Raw genomic sequence first — 15,309 nt, forward strand, 5'->3', positions numbered from 1 at the left:
TGTTATGTACATGTAGATATTTTTTTTTTGTACAAGTTACGATTTATTCGTTTTAAAATGTATAATTTAATTACAGCATTGATCAATCTAACTACCATCTATTAATTGATACTATCATTTAATTTTGATCTATTCGAATTATTTGGTTGATACGTATTTAGGAGTAGTTTAAGTGTGGGCATTTGAAATTATATGATGTGCAGCAGAATTCTTATGTATTATTCATTTGTATTAATATAGTTCAAAATATAACTATTGATATATCGACCATTCATGGAATATTCAATAATTGCATTATCTTCATCTCAAGTATTGTAAATCCTTCATTTAAAATAAGGGATTTCAAATTTTAGTAGCAACCTGTATAGTTTGATAGTTCATGTAAAAAATTGCAACATGTACACAACATATAATATATATATGATATCTTATTATTTCTATGAAGAAATGTTGGATATCATTTATAATTTTAATTACATGCGCTCACAAACTGTTTCGAATATCTTTGATTTTAGGAAAAATTAAACCCTCAACATCTTGGTACTTGATTACTAGACATTTTTTTATTTTACAATCAGCTTATCACTCCTTCTGGATTACTGTCCAGCAAATAAATTGGATATTTCTCTTTAATATTAAAAACTGTTTGGTTTCTTTTAATCCATGCAACACCTCCATTTATAATAAGGGTTTCAAAAATAAACCCGACCCAGGTGATTTTTTCATAAACAATCCGGGGTTTAGCCGGTTTAATGGTTTTAAACGGGTTTTACTAATTTTATATATTTTCAAGAAATTTATTATAATGTGCTTAGATTACTTAAAAGTATATCTGTGCTGAGTAAAGGCATCTTATTAACATTCTTGAAATAATCCTGGTGGATTGCAGTATTGTTTGCAAAAACGGAATCTATACATTTTCAACCTAACTTAAAGGTTGAAAGCGATTCTTTCCTATGCCTACTCAATACTCTTACTAAAGCTAACATGATAAAGGGAAACAGAGGCTTCTTTACATGTATATCCGAACATGTTCCTTTTTTTTTTGGATATTATGTTGTATTTTTTTATTATTCCTCTATGATTTGTTATTGGTATTAGAAGAACTGAGAATGAGCATCAGTTTATTTGTCGAAGAATGTCATCAAAAGGAAGATTCAGGTCCATAGAATAAAGATAATTTGAAAAAGTAACTGAATGTAAAGGAATTAAAAAGCAAAAATGTACATTGTACTGAAGTGTTGGTTTTAGTATAAATTCCACATCTACATGTTCGAATCCATGGAGCAAATCCAAGTGTTTACCCAAGAAACGGACGTTAGACAAACACCTTGTACACCATTTGAAGCTAAGACACCCTTTGAAGACAATTAAGGCAGATGCAATTAAATGCAATCAAGGTGTAGAGGTAACTTTTTTAAAGAATTTGACTAATAAAATTAGTTACATTCAATATTACACTAAAGTAAACGGCAAACTATAGTTTTTATTAAAGGGAGATGTTGTACAAGAAATATTAATAAATAATGAAGGAAAAAAGAAAAAAAGGAAAATTTCCTAACTGTTTTCCTTACTTATGACGTCACAAGCATGAAAAAAAATAAAAATAACGTAGTAACATGACATAACAATACATCAAACTGGAGGTCAAAAATGGATTATTTTAATAGCAACAACTACGGGCGCGCTATCAAATCTATCGCCCGTCTACACGTAGTCGATTTATTAAAATATTACATATCATAATCTTCATAGCTTTTCAACTCTCTCTGCCAATATAAAAAGGTTCTGTAACTTAAAATTCTCTTTGTTTGGGGTAGAAAATATGTCATATTATTTATTTTTGTGCTTCCAAAATTTAATTTATCTAAGCATTTTAACTCGTATAATCAAGAATAATTTTATATAAAAAAAAACTCTTTATTTCGGTACTATGAGTGCTTAAGGTTCTATTATTATAGTATGCAAAGTAAATAAATAAATTGCCTATAAATGTATTAGTACGAACCGTGAAAAAATCTTTACACTTTGCTTTTGCTACATAGTTCAAGGTTTTAGGGAATGCGGAAAAGTTCTTCCGGTAAAATACAAAAAATAAACAAAAAAACTATATCTTGCTAAGTGTCTTAGAAGCCAAGAAAATGCCATCTCTACTTGACCAATGAGCTTCAGTAGGCGCACTTTTAGACACTGACAAGAAAATAAACGAGAACTATTTTTAGCATAGGTTCAGACAAACTAACAGGACATGAAAGTGTTGTTCCAGTAGGATGGTGCGTCCAAAAAGGCCCAGAAGCGTTTAAAAAACAACTTTTGGCTACATGTTGAGTCCAAGGCCTGAACCATCGGTCATCAAAGTTTAAACATCCACAAGGACACCGTCAACCAGCAATGGGATGCAATGTATGAGAACTCCTCCACAATGGATGCGATGCCTTCTGTGGCCGTCATGGAAACTATCATTGCTTACAAAGGGGGCTACATCGATGATTATGGTAACCAAGACATCACATTCGTTCTTTTTATTTTATTGACATAGCCTATTACGAAAGTTTAAAGATTTTTTCGCTCCACTTGGTTCATGCATATCCATGAGAAATGCAATAACTAGAGTTAACAATTTTGTAATAAAATAAAACTAAACTAAAATATATATGAATTGAAATATAATAAAATATTTTCCCTCTAATAATGCTATTTTGAATATTGAAGGTTCTCCTCTCAATTGGGGTAATTTATTTCCCTAATCATATAACAGGCAGCTGCTCAGTTATATCATATGCCTTTTCCTCCCACCTTCTCCTCACACTCTTTTTTGTCTAACAAAGACGTCAAAAATCGTGATAAACCACCTTTAGTTTTTATCAATTCATTATATCATATTTACAGTTATCAAAGAATTAAGAACAATATCGATGGATTGATGATAACTTGTTAGATCCTCATGCGGTGTAACAATATAGTAAAAAAAAGACCCAGGTATAATAATTTAAGAACTCATGATTTAAAGGTACATGATCTCACGCAAGTATTCATACATACATGAAATAGAATAAAAACTCTCGAAGCACATAAAACATATATGCAAATATTAAAATACTCATTTTAAGAGTCACATAAAAATTTGATGCAATAAATGCATAGTATATTAATACATATACCCCTTATATTTTATTTTTTTATAAAAGAAAGAAAGCCGTAATCAGGGTTCATATTTTCTACCATTTATTATGATTATGATCATTTTTACATACACAAGAGGAAAGAGACAAATGATCTATATATACCGGTAGTGACTTCTCACGGATATTTGATAAATGTTTTTTATATGTAAAAAAAAAAAGGACTTTTTGACAGATGATAAAAATTGTACATGATATTTATCTACTTATAACATCATAATCACATTTCAAATGGAATTTTGCAATGTGAACAATGTACCCACGATTCAAATGGTTTGAATATTTTTATTAATAGATAACACTGTCCAATAGGAAAAATAGTAAACAACAGTATATGCTCAATTTATAGAATTTGATCCCTTAATTCCAAATATGGCCCTATTTGTTCTCTCAGAGCCTCGTGGCATTCAGAAAAAGGCCCTACATTTTTTTTGTTATTTTTGGTCTTTTTTAGGACTCAAAACTGTTTTAAGGCCTCGGTGTTGAATATAGGGATACTAGTATCAGTATATTTTAAAGCCAAATGTTCAAAAAATTTAAAAGCATTTTAGAAATGTCTTATCATATTTATAACTCGAGTTATCTTTGTTCAAAGTGGAAAATAGGTGCTTTTTATTCAGGGGACGAATAGATTCAAAAATTGTATAAGTATCTCATTGGATAGCGAAGCGTATGAACTTTATTTGTAAAAAAAGAACCTCCCCGGAAATGCTCTATATCGTTGTCAATTTGAGATAAGGCCACGACCATATTTCAAGGATAAAACTCATTTATCAAATTGATCTCATAATAAAAGTTCATATATAATTATGACTCAGCTAGAAGAGATAGAAACAAAGAGAGAGAAAAAGAAAAATGAAAAAAAGAAAAATTATATTATACAATTTGTTATAACATTAACCCTCATATCTCAACCTGTATAAATAAATTATTTCCAGCTCCATGGACACAAAATGACATGATCTAAAACTTGGAGTACCATTGGATTACGATTCCATCCCTCTAATTTGTAATAATATGGTTTTATAATGGAACCAAACAGCAGCTGAAACAAAAAATAAACAATTTTTTCTCTAAGTTTAAAAATGTCAGAACAACAACTATAAAGGCAGCACATGTGTGATCTCCTCTGGGCCTATGTCAGTGCCTAGAAAGCCGAGAAGTTGATTATAAGCTCGTATAGCTAAGAAAAACAAATCTTTCTGCAGCAACAATATGGATGACTTTTGACCTGTCTTCATCTGCTCCATTCATAGGAAGGATCAGAGTATCTCTGATATTATTGGCTATTTTTTATAATAAAGATTTGTCAATATTGAAATTTAATTAAAAGTAAACAAAAAAGATAATAATGCCCGCTATGAGCAATGGGCTCAAAAAGATATAATTCACTCCTATTCCTTTAAAATCAAAGCAACTCATTTAACTACCAAATAGCAGTAATATTTTTTAAAGGTAATTTACTTTTATAAAAAAAGTTATGATAATAGTTTAATCATATCTGTTTTTAGAGTTGTGCCACTCCTTATTTATTCGGACCGATCCTTAAGACTGATGGTCGTTAGGACTCTCAGTACTATAACTGAATGAAAGAGAAAGAAATAAGACTGAGTCACGTCATCAAGGACCGGAATTTATTAGCTATCAGAACTGATACGCAGGTATGAACTGGACTTACACAACTATATCTGCTTATGGTTGGAAGATAATAAAAGAAGAATACATCAACTTTAAAAAACTTTAAGGGTGTTGAATGACCTACAAAACCTTTAAAAAAAAAAAAATTGTTAAAAGTTTTTGAGTCATCATTAATTTTACACAAATGCATATTTTATGGCAATCAACATTTCTAATAAGAAAAAGAGGATACAAATGAACCATTCTAGTGGACATAATGTTTGCGTTCTTAATCAATATTAATACAATTGCCTTGTCACTTTGTTCCTTAGAGTCTTTTTAGATATATACTTAGATGATACAAAAACTTGCTGTTGCTAGATGAAAGGGAAGGAGCTGTTTTTGAAAAGTGAAAGGAGGGTTGCATGGAAAGGGGGGGAGGAATAGATTGAATTGAAAGAGGAGAAAAGAGGGAAGAACAACATACTCACTACATTGGTAGGGAAGCATGGAATCATAAATCTTAATTTGGAAATAGAACGATCATAATGGGTTGTTCTCCCCTTCCTACCTTTTTCGTTTAGTTGAATTTAACAAATGATTGTGAAAGATGATGCATCTGTCTCCATCAAACTTAAATTTCATATTTTTCCATATTAATATTTGAATAAAATTAATAAAAAATATATGATGTCGTCATAGAAATGGGGAAATACTTAGTTATTTAACCCAAGTAGTAGATAAATACATACATCCTATTAACCATGAGAGAAGGGATAAACACGAAATGACTATTAATGACTCTAATGGATAAAAGTCCTCAAGAAATATACTGGGATAGGATTTTAGAGCTGCAACAATTTTAGCCTTTAATATCTATGTTTATGAAAGACTGCTCATGAAATTCAGCTGACAAAACTATACAAAACTATATATAAAAACCTTGAGTTGTTTTCTGAATAAACTTGCAGTGCAGTCATGTTTGTGTGCATTCGTGGTCAAGGACCCAAATAACTCCATGGATAATGATTCTAGAGAGCTTAAATTGATGTTAAAATTTTTAATTGGTGCGTTTTGTTCAAATTAATTAATTAAAAATGGATTTATAGGGGGAAGAAACTCGTTTTTAATATTTTTTTTTTGTTAAATGACACTTGCATGTTTAATTTAAATTTGGGCAACGACACAAGGATTAAAACAAAAAAGAAAAACGGATAAAGCCAGAGATTTGATGATAAATCATATCATAAAGAGAGTATCTAAGTATTGAAAAATAATTATTTGTAAACAATCCTCATTGTGTACTATTTAATCCCATCCATTGAAAGGGAAATGAGGATGCTAACTACCTGAGAGACGTAATCATGGAGGCACAAAGGGAGCTTTTGGCTCATGTGCTTCACTGTATATATTATGCTTTGTACTTAGAACATGAACCACTCAATCTTCCACCTATATACGTGAGAACGATACAATGAGCAGTCCGAAGTCTTGTTTTAAAGTTCATCAAGACTTCTTCCTCTGCTATTTTAAGGACCAGGATAAGAGAGAAAGAGTCAAATAAATGCGCAGAAGACACTATTGAATTCTTGTGGGCTTCGTTTCTCGAAAGAACATGAATAAGGTGCCATGTTCAGGGCCAGGTTGAAGGCTGTGGTTGAAGGTGATTGATTTGAGTGATGGACTTCTGGATAGACCTCTATATTCAAGAGAAAAAGATTTGTGAATTGTTAATTTATTTGTGGAAATAAATACTGTAATATACATTATCCTAAAATTTGAAGGATTTATAATCCCCACCCTGTATACATAATAATATAAAGATGCTTAAATCTATTTATTTAAACGTAGGTAGAAGCAAATGAAATATTATATTAGACCCCCTCAAATTGGGCTTTTAACGTCAAACTTATACAAGTTGATATTATTCCCATAGTTTAAACAAACAGTTAAGAATTGAATTTGATTGTATTTATTATTACAATTGAACAAATGGAGTGCTTTCTATGTGACGTTGTTGATGTTGGCCATTTATATGGACTGAACAATCAAGTTTTACAACAATCAAACCCCTTTTAGCTATTTAATGAAGTACCATCAAGGTTTGCTGGAGATATATGCTTTGTATGTAGTAAAATATATTACTCCCAAGATGGTGTCACTTTCAATTACGATGGAATTTATGACGTCAGGAAACAATCTCTATACCCTTTATAAGGTGGGAACAAGAGTTAAAATCTGAACAAAGAACCGCAAATGAAATATTAAAGGAATCCATGAATGAAACTTATAGCATCTTAAAACAACGATTAAAAATAAATATCCAGATTTGTGGAAATATAACCCTGGCTATACCTCTCTCAAGATCATTTTTGTAATATTATTGACGTTTTTTCAAACACCTACAAAATTTGGCTGATTATGTCTTCGTTTTCATTCTAGCTTCCCTGGCGTTAATACTATAGCATTAAAAGTGTTACCACTTTTAAGATAATAAATAAGTTTTCGAGAATATGGTGCTAATAAATGCGAAAATACTAACTTATTTACACTATTTTTGGCCATGTATGCCTCATGAGAATTAAAACTTTATTTTAGACTTTTTTAAGTACCAAAAAACTAAGTAACTGGTACATTAATTTAGTTTAGACCAGTGGTTCCCAACTTGTCTGTTGCCGTGGTTCCTCGATAACATTGGCTAAGTTGTGTCATTCCAAGGAAATTAAATTATTTGGTTTATTATATTCTTCACTGCATTTTTGGAGCTAACTAGTAATAGGCTATATATTAAATTTGAGTATCTGAAAAATTATAGACGCTATTTTTTTTAATTAAAAAAATGTTTCAATAACTCAATTTAATTTATTTAAATATTCAGCTCCAAGCAAAACTTGGTTACTGACAGTAGCAATTCCTTGACAATGCTGTAAAGTTTTTTTCGGCGATTCTGAGAGCCTTCAAATATAAAAGCTTCCATATCTGACATATTTTGCTGTAGGTACTTGCCAAAATCCAAAATCAAGCTTCTTTTTTTGACATCATCAACTTTGTTTTTAAAATACCGGACATTTGTGCCCGTAAAGTTAGAATGTTTAGCGTCAAAATGGCGGTTCATTTTGTTAGGCTTTATCGAGTCGGCTGACATAACTTTCTTGCTGTTAGACATGGAAATGTGTGATTTCATGGCCAACAGTTGCAAATGACAGCTTGAGGTTTTTCAATTCCTTCTTCAACTATGATATTAAATCCTTCATTTAAAAATTCCTCATTATATTTTCTTTTCCTAATTCTTGTCTCTTGATTCATCATAGACAATGTCAAATTTTACAGAAATAACATTTTGGTTACTTGACTATTATAATTAAAAATATTGATATTAACACAAAATTACAACACATGGACATTCGGTATCATACAAAATATTTTTTGAAAGCTTTATGCAACCCCATCCAAATTGTCAGGCAATTCCATTAGTGTCGCTACGCAACCGCGTGAGAACCGCTGGGTCTAGACCTTGAAAATGGAAGTAATATCAGTTTGCGTATTTTTGATGAAAAATATCTGTATAAACGTATAATTAATCTATTTCACGAATCATTTTTTTAAAGTCATAATCTGATTCCTTTTATTTGTTTGTAAAATAAACTAAAAAGGATTTATAATTACTTTTTGATTAGATTTACTACTTTTTTTTTCTTGAAGGGATTTTGCATGTTAGAACCCAGTTTGAATAAGGTTCCCCTCTCTTTATTTGAATAGCAATTACATTAATACATATTAAGATAAAAAAATAATATATATGTAAAAGTACGGTGGAGTTTTTCAAGTTAAAATATGTTTAATTTTTATTTTATGTCATAATTTTAATTTCAAAATATTTTACCAAATTATTTTTTTCTCAAAATGGAGTGTGGATTACATAAACCTTGTTCGACGTATCATTGTCAATTTCTATGAGGTAAATATTATCCATTTGGATGGACCACAAACTAACCAAATTAGTAAAAATATATTGTCATTGAATGATAATATTATGTGTATATTAGGTTGTATCCTATTGACAAAAGTTAGGAATTTGGTGTCGCTGAATATTATTATTTTGCATTTTATTCCTTTACACAAGAAAATAACTAGTAAACGGCCTGAAAAATGGTCCTTCATGGACGTGTTTTGATTTGAAAATCTTAAAAATATCGAAAAAAAAAGGAAATTTTAGTGTTGCTTCATTAAAATTATCAATTTTGAATTCAGTTACAGGATTTTGGTTTTATTAAGTATTATAGATGAAAACTATATTTTACATCAATATTATTACAATCTTTCTTTAACTTGCCATATGGTATGAGTATTTTAGTTCCAAACTTGCTACAAGTACTAAGTATTATATTTTGGTACCGTGTATTAAACGCATGTATTTTGATGGTCCTCTTTATTTATAATACGCAAGTTTCATTTTTTGATACCAAATGTGAAATATATTATTACTAAATATATTTTTTTGTTCATTTATGCCAAATAAGACACCCTATTTTTACCAATTTATCATTTTGGACAACAAAAACTGTAAATTAAACTCTTAAAGATACGACTTCTTATATATTATTCTTTCATCTCTAGTGTTAACATGTTTTTATAATTTAGTGTATTTGCTTGAACAAGATGCTTGGTTATTATTGAATATATGTGAAAAAAACACCAAAAACTCTAATTTTTGGTGTTTTTTATTCCTTACCCCTGAATTTGCTGAATGTTCTATGCAGATATCATTAGTATAAGTATTAAATGTTGTTGTTCCAATTCGAAAAACTTAGTATTCAATGATATTCGTAATTAGAGTTACTAGTTTGCCTATATAAGTTGATTCACATTTGAATTTGCCGCTTTTTTTTTCCTTCTCTTTTGTTTGACCGTTGCTTAGCTTTGGTAAAAAAAAATAAGACCTTTTGTTGCTCCTCTTAATTAAGTAAGCTTGGAAACACAGCAGAGTGTAATTCTTGAATTTTTTAAGTTCTAAAAATGTACAACACACATGACTCTAAATTTCTTCTTTTGATAAGAGCTCTTAGCTTTTAAACAGCCTGGATTGGTTAGACATGGATTATAAAGTCCTTGTTTGTTTAAAGGGGATATTTTCAGGAGTCTAACTCACCTCTAAGCAACAACTTAATTCCACCATCATACATGCTTGAAACAGCTTGGATGATAAATTCATTAAAAAAGTAGTAAGGGCTTCAGATCCATGATTCACGGCTTGTTTTTTTAAAATAAACAAGAATGGTGTGTATTTTCCTTTTAGCTGTTATCATTCATTTTCATAAGTTGAATCTTGTATGATTTAAAGCCTGCTATTACTCTACGTATTATGAACTCAAAAAAGCTATTACATAGGATTTTGATTTTTATATTAGTTTATATCAATCAAAGACCTTCGTTTAGAATTAGTGTGATACCATAATCATTCACTGGTAAGATTATGAGTTCAATGTTCAGAGCCTCTATTTGAGGCCTCTATAGGTGGTTTTAGGAAAACAGTACTACGGAATTAGATAAATGGCTTGAAGACAATTTAGACGACTTCATCTCGCTTGACTTTCGGCCTCCAAATTTGCCGTATTTGAATCTGATTGATTTTTTTTTTTGTGGGACGTGATCGAAAGACAAACCAACAGAATCCCCCGCAAAACCCTATACGAACTTATGATTTGGATCAAGAAAGAATTTCTAGATTAGCCATTGAACCTAGTGAAGAAAGCCTGTTCGCACTTTTGGCCTCTATAGAAACTCTAATTCAGTTTGGAGGTGATTTGATTAAATAAAATAAATCAAAATCCATCAAGAATTCAGAATCTGGCTAAATCGTTTAATTTGATAACTGATTGGGGAAAAAATTGTCATATGCCTCGCTCCCGTTTTCTCCTTGCGCTCTTACAAAAAAAATTATGTATAGTAATCACTAATAAGTAAACATGGGCTTTTTGGTCAAATTAATTACTGTTTTGAGATTAGAAAAGGAAAACAATTGGTAGATTTTCCTTTTTTCTTTCTTTTTCTTTCATTATTTTTAAATATTTCTTGTACAACATCTCCCTCTAATACATATATAATTTACATTTGTCGCTAAAAATTTATTGAATCCATTTGTAATATTTAATATTTATAACTTCTATGTTTTATCATTTGTCATTATCAATTTGTTTGATTTTTTCTGTGCATAACTTCTAATTAATACTTCTTGTAATAATTAATCCTTATTTCAGTTGTTTCTTTACTTATCCATAATTTTATCTCAAATATATGATATAATACTTTAACTTATCAATTTAATAGTAATCTACTGCTACGGCTAAAGTGTTAGCCATTAGTGTTTGATTACTCATTGAAGAAATTTATGAGATTTCTATGTAAATATATCTATAAAATATAAATATGAAAGTTCTTTTTATGGGTTTCACGAAGTAAATCAAGTATTTCGGAATTTGAAAATTTTGACTACTTTTTATATTAACTGTTCTTCTGTAATTTGAAATATAGAAGACTCTCATTTCTATATTAGAGTCACGTGATATTTAATCCCCCAAACCCGCAACTTTAATCAATAGCACCCTATGTCTCTCTCCCGCTTTTTACTCGCACTCGCTGGATGCCCATCTCTGCTAATTACTAATCTTTATATCTTAATTAAGAAGTGGTTAGAAAGAAAAATACAAAAAACTGACAACCCTATACTTTTTTTAAATTATTTTCCGTTCCCTTTTTATGGTCGACGTGAGAGCAGACAAAAAAGCTATTAGTGGTGGAAGCTGTAATTGTCAATGATGGTTGATATATTGGATAATTTACAATCTTCTATATTTGTTTATTTTAAAAGTTTTTTACCTGTTATCAATATTTATCATGAAAAAAACACCCTTCAACTTTACATAAGTTCTTGTGTATCAGCTTAATCTCAAATAAAAAGTTGCTCTTAATTAAACCGATTTGTAAAGATTTTTTCTTCCTTTTTACATTCAGCCTGTCATAAATAATGATAACCTTTTAAATGAATATAATCTATAATTTAAATAAATGGATATCAATAAAATATTGATTTATTTGATTATTGATCCATTATTGATTTTTTTTTGTACAAAATATATCTCCAAACGAATAAACTGAGACGTGTGAACTTACATGTTTTCATACATGCACACATTAAGTCAATCAAACTCATTTCATAATTAATAATATACATTTCAATGGAGAACATTAAGCACATCCGGATTTAAACTCATCCATTTATTTTTAAAGTTGGAAGTTAACCAGTAGTGAGAAAGACTTGCTTTGAAATATAAAAATCTCTCTAATATCTCATTACATACACGCAATGGGTTAACTATAGTTTGATCGCTAACTAATTACCATTGGATAGTTTGATTAAGGTAAATCGAACGGATCGCTGAAGACTGTGTAGGCAGTAAGATAAAATGCTATCATCTATTTCAAAATTGTGTGTGCTTAGAAAAAGCAAAGGAGAAGCAAGCCGAGATTTTACTTTGATCACTGGACAACAAAACCAAGGGTATGTTCTAGAAATTTACAGCAATAGTCTACAGGGGCGTGTATAAGTATTAAACAAGTTTTGTTTTATTTGCAAATTTTTTACGCAACAAACTGTTGTGTTTTCTTGTCAACCAATGCATTTATACGCAACCTTTATTAAATCAGCTTTGCTCTCAGTCATCCAAATGGAGGTCCAGAAGTGATACACGAACGATATTATCTACGTCACGAAGTAGAACCGAAAGCCGGTGTGAAACAGCTGAAAGTTGTCAGGATCATCAATCATGTGTTTTGCAGTCCCCAGATGATCCAAAAGTGCACCCCAACCTTTTTCAATGGCACAAGAGGTCCATCATAGGGAACTCAGTCACTTTCCATTGCGTTGCACATGAATTGGATGGATGTGAGCAGGAAGACGTTGACCTGAGTGGTCAAAGAGGACGCAAATTATAGACCCTATGTCAAATCTAATCACCCTAAATCTAGCCAAGTTTGAAAATTAGGAATGGGACACCCTCATACCAAGTAGAAAGTGGTTTCGTAATTTGTTAAACGGTATGTCCACCTTGGTACATAATTTTATCATTAGATAAGAAGAAAAGTAACTTCATCAACAAATTTTGTAATATAGGACGAGGGGGGGGGCGGGAATGAATAGCTTAAGACCTCTTAAAATATGGTTAAATACTCTCCACCCTCAGATTGGCATTGTTCAGGAGGTAGTGTAAGATTGTTACAACCATCGGCAGTTCATCCAATACATCCAAGGATTTGGACAAATAATATTACTCACACTTGAAGGCACTCCCTTGGGGGGCGGAGTGGAACAATAAGCAAATATGTTTAGATATTTTCCATAAATAATGTTAAATAAATTTATAATGTATTATTATCATCATGAAGTTTGAAAAAATAACTTTTCTAATAAACTTCTAAGTATTAGAGTTCGAGTATAGAAACATTCTTATTTTACAATATTCATGTATAATTACGAAATAATATTTCCAATTATTTATTTTGGCAAAAAGTTCGAAGAGAGAGGCAGAGAATGAGGAAACTTAGTGATAACCTTTCAAAAAGAAAATTGCTTAAATTAAAAGATATTAGTTTTGGTACAAAGATTGACAGAACAACAAAAGTCGTTCAATCTCTTAATGAAAATAATTAATCCTTATTTCAGTTGCTTCTTTATTTATCTAAACTAAAGAAGTGATAACATTTTTTGTATAATATTAAGTAATAATTAAAGATAGGTTCACATTACATTATTTTTAGAAGCTTTATTACTCTTTGAACCCTTGGAGAATCCCTCTAAATAATTAAGATATTGACAATTTACATATTTTAATAAATATAAAATGTTTCTCGATGACGCATAATAAAACATTTTACTTCATAATCTTTGCTATCTCATTAAACTCTATAATATACAGTAATTTAATGTCTTTGGGATATTCCTTCTGTACTGAAATAAACTGCTCTTTGAGGAGCCAAGAAGAAAAAATCAAATACATTTCATAATGAATAATATATTCTTTGTATACATATTTACGTATCACTGACACACACAGAACGGAAGATTGAAATAACAATATTATGTGAATATCTCTGTATCTTTTCAAAATAAATAAAGTTCAATTTAGACTTACATGATTTATTTGAAATGTCAGTGAATCGTTATATATTATAGATAGACTTATATGTATATAAACTTTTATTTTCATATAAAATAAAGATATTAAATCCATCAATTATGGGAGCATTACCTAAATGAAAAAAATATTAAAGGTATGAAATTCAGTTCACTTTGTTTCAAACTGTAAGATACCTCTACATAAGTATGAGTAGAGGTGATCTTCAAAAAATCATAATCATATTGCATTCGTTCAAACTAGGTATATCAGTGTAAAGATGAGGCAGTGGAATTGAATAGAGATACAGAGCACGACCCCGTATGTATCGTCCTTTCGTAGAAAAAAAAACCCGTTCAGCGTTTAGGAAACTTTGGACATATTCTTTTGTTTCTACAAGCCAGTGGTCTTTTCAGCAGTTGTAGAATTGATCAGTTGAGAAAATCTTTTTCTCCGAGAACATTTTCACAATTTACCCAATTACCTCGATCCATGTTGATTTTCTTGCACCAATCGCACCTCAAGGCTTACATGCCCTCTGTCAGAATGTGGCGTGGGGTCCTTGTGAAAGAAACTAATTATAAGTTGAGCTTTTTAGACCTTCTGATGGTCATAGGAGCTGCAATTCATCAACTTAGTGAGATCATCCTTTATATTGTTCTTCAAACTTAACAAGAACTTCATATCCATCTTAAAATTATGCCCCCACTTCCTAACATCCTGAAGAGGTCTACTTCATTTATTTTCATCTTGGCTAACTTAAAAACTAGACTTTTAAAACACTTAATAATGTCCAATTATCTTCATCACATCAACTCCAGTATCTAGGAGATCTGAGATGCGCTGCATTTTTGTATGTTCCTCGCTCATGGTGATGAAATGATTATATTATTAGTATAGTTTGTTTATGTAAAAAGAACAGCAAAAACAGAATATCAAAAATACTCACTAAACCTTTTCAAGATAATGAGAAAACAATCATTAATTAACAGTCCACGTTTTTCGCTCCTACCATGTAGAAATATCCCTAATATTGTTAAAATGATTTTGATCATTTGAGTCTATTTGTATTTGCAACTTTGATCTAATCGAGAGCTACAGCTGATTTTATATTTTGAACCAAGAATAAAACTGCCATTAGTCACAATTTGACTTTATGCGAGTATAATATTAAAATTGCTCGAAAAAAAAAAAATACTGATATTTTATGAATTTGGACTTATTAAATGTCTTTTACTTCCAAATCTACCTACTCAATTCGTTACGTTAGTTTGAATACATTTAATATCAACAAAAATGTCTATTACACCCAATGATTAATAAGTTATGTACAGTTTAGA

This window comes from Lepeophtheirus salmonis, chromosome 9 (genome assembly GCF_016086655.4).
Source record: "Lepeophtheirus salmonis chromosome 9, UVic_Lsal_1.4, whole genome shotgun sequence".
NCBI lineage: Eukaryota > Metazoa > Arthropoda > Copepoda > Siphonostomatoida > Caligidae > Lepeophtheirus > Lepeophtheirus salmonis.